Below are 3,433 nucleotides of genomic sequence, written 5' to 3'. Positions count from 1 at the left end.
TGAATTATTCATTGTGAATAAATGTTTCACTATGTACATTTTATTTTTTCATATATTTGTAAATAAATTGTTTTGATAAAACATAACCTTTCTCAGTGATATTTCTGTTTTATAGAAGTGAAAAACTATTTTATATGTTAGAGGTGTCACAAAGCAAGAAATATTAGTGTCAAAGGCACTTTTCTGCTTGAAATGTATTTTTCACAAAAAGCTCGTTTTCTCCCTTTTTTTGGTCAAAACAGGCATTTTTGGTGGAACCCACCTCTCTTCTACAGCTGATTACTAAAGAATGGAAAATGGTAGAAACAAGCTTTTTTTTTGGATGAAAGAAGAGAGTCTGTTCTTCATTTTGGTAGGTTCAGCGTTTATATGATCATAACACACAGTTTTCTGTGGCTCTTCAAAAATGAGTAAAAATGCTCAAAAACCCTGGCAGTGGGGTTTTTGAGATTTGAAAATGGCTGGCAGTGAATGAGTTAATGACAAAATTTCACTCCAATAGTTTCTTCCCTTAATATCAGGGAGAAAAAAAACTGAATCATCCCAAATACCATATGCTAGCATCATCTTTCACATTAGCCTTGACCAGCACTGATGAGAATTTGACTTGAAATTCGAGTTACTCTATATCATCTATTACTGAGAAGTGAAATGTGAATGAATCAAAGGCTCAAATACAAGCAACACTGTTTGTCTGACTGCTTGTGATGCAGTAGATTTAAAGATATCATGTAATTTGATGTAAAAATACACTTAGAAAAGCTGATCTCACCTCACCACCTCACGTGTGAGATACCCGTGTGAGATATGACAAGTATATATGAGTCAGTATTTTCTTTATAGGTTTGTCCAACTTTTGCATAGAAAGTGGTGAATGCCTGGTCCAATCAACAAAAGACAACTGAGATTAATTTACAGCCTTCACGCTGCCACAGTATATTTCTGTATTTAGATTTCCAGCAAGGGGCAAACCAGCACTGCTGCTGTATGTGGAAGAGCCATCCACGGCTGAGAGCTATCTGGCAAGAGGCACAGAAGCAGTCATGGCTTCACTGCCATACTGTACAACAGTTTCTTCTCCCAAACCATCAGACAGCTCAGTACTCAGGAACTAGGCTGGAAGAATGCTTTAAATACATGCCACCATTTCCTTTGCATTTCACATATTTATACTTAAATTGTATTAGTCACTCATTAGCTTACTATTCAAACATGACAAGTGAAATCTCACGCAGCAAGCTTAAACACGTGATAGAGGTTGATTGGCCAGAGAATCGCTGACCGTTATGTGTTTGAAATCCATCTGTGTAAAAACAGATTTACACAGGTATTTTAGTTCTGCAGAGCCAAATAAGACAGGTCAGGGTGAAGAGGGGACAGCCAAAGAAAAGCCTACCACAAAATGGAAAAATTATGACAAATCAGACTATGAGGCAAAAAAGCACAGCTTTTTTGGTTTCATGGACAAAAAGAATTTCTGTAGCTGGAATATGACAAGCTGAATAACATAATGTTTTGCCGGGTGTGTCGTGAGTTTCCCTCGATTTCTGAGTCGACAAGTTACTGGGACCAGTAATTTTAAGAAAGACCCCATCAGAACACATGAGAAATGCAAGAAATGCATTATTGCTCAATCTGCAGTATCTTTCCCAGATCAAACACCAATTGCAAAAAAAATACTAAAAATAAACCAAGCACAACAAGAAGTCCTGAAAAAGCTGTTTAGAACAGCTTACTATGTTGCAAAGAGTGAACTACCACTGGCAAAATTTAGCAGTCTTTGCAAACTTAAAAAAAAAAAGATTGTTTTAATTTGTGTTTTAACAATTTTTTGATTGATGTTTTGTTTCCTTTACAATATTATACTTTAATGTATAATATTCTGGCTACTTAAATTTATTTTGGGCTACCAAAACCTAAAGAGTGCCTGCCCGAAGGGCTGCCAGGGATTTGGAAATTTTGCGAGCCCTGATAATGTATAGGATCACCTGCCTTGATCTAACTCCAGTAGCGTGCACACAAGACTGACAAGTGTTGAAGGCATTTGAAAAAAAAAATAGATCAAAACTAAACATCGCCTACATGTTAGCAGAAATTAGAGTGTGGGCAAGTTAATGTATTAGTTTAAAGTGCATATCAATGAAATATTTCATTTTAAACAGCCTATAATTATTGTAATGGTTCAGTCAGCTCTTCTGTTATTGTCTCATTGCCAGTGTTAAACACTATTATTCACATACACACAGTGACGGCACCTCTGATCTTCTTTGTGTTGCCTGGTTGTCTTGAACAGATAACTCAGGGGTGGACTGCTTGCTCTTAAAACAACATGTGTAGTAAGACAATGGTTATGACCGTTTGTTTTTGTTTTTTTTAAACAATTGCAGATCACATTTATATAATCTTAGCACTAAACTACAATTTTACACAGATATACTGACAAAATAGGAGCAGCAATATTCAGTATTTTCTTGTTGAAATACAATTTTATTTCACCATTGTTAATGTTTCATAACTTATCTGTGCCTGGGGCAAAACTTAACTTTAACAACACTTCTCACATGAACTAGCAGTTGACATGTACAAAGTTTGTCACTATAATTGGGGGAAATATATCTCACCAGAAAAATAAATCTAAGACATAATCAACTCTCCACGTGTTTACAGCCTCAACAAAAAAAAAAGAAAACTAAACAGATTTTGAATGTAATTTAACTTAAGACTCAAATACTTTGGCTTTTGGTTAGAGAATTATCTGCATGCAATGGAGGTGGTGATACCTGGAGGAGGAGCTTCTTCTAATCTCTTCACCACTCTTCATTTGGAGGCTAATTAACACTTAATTCCAAGGCTTAAAGGACATCAGAATCAAATGAACCATTTAGTGTAGCTCATTTAAAGTCCTCTGTAGAAGGCAAAAGTTTAATGTCCTCACGAGTTAACTAATAAAAAAAGTGAAAATGAAATGCCCTATTGATCTAACTTTCATTAGCATATCATAACATCATTAGAAAAATGACTTTACACAGAACTTAAAGGGGTTTACCATATGTACACTGCATACAACAGATGTTTATTGTCACTCCAGTTATACAGGTGCTTAAACACCTATCCCCTGTGTGCAGAAGTAAGATTCCACTGATTGTCATGTTGTGCACTAGGGCTGCCACAAACGATTATTTTGATAGTCGACTAGTCACCGATTATTTTTGCAATTAGTCGACTAATCAGATCATGCATGAACTGGATGTAAAACGTACAGCTTATTGCATCAGCATGCGTCTGCACTTATATAACTATCATTAGCTTACAGCTTGAAGTGTTTCAGGTATGTGCTAACTAAAAATAAAGACAAGATGATAGTTTATTAAACTTTCAAGAAAATTTGCAGATTGTCTCCGTGGAATTTAATAAACTCAGCCGTCTGATCCTT

This window comes from Aulonocara stuartgranti, assembly GCF_965226115.1.
Source record: "Aulonocara stuartgranti genome assembly, chromosome: 14".
NCBI classification, from domain to species: Eukaryota; Metazoa; Chordata; class Actinopteri; order Cichliformes; family Cichlidae; genus Aulonocara; species Aulonocara stuartgranti.
The sequence above is the reverse complement of the archived record's forward strand: the minus strand, read 5'-3'. Positions refer to the sequence as shown.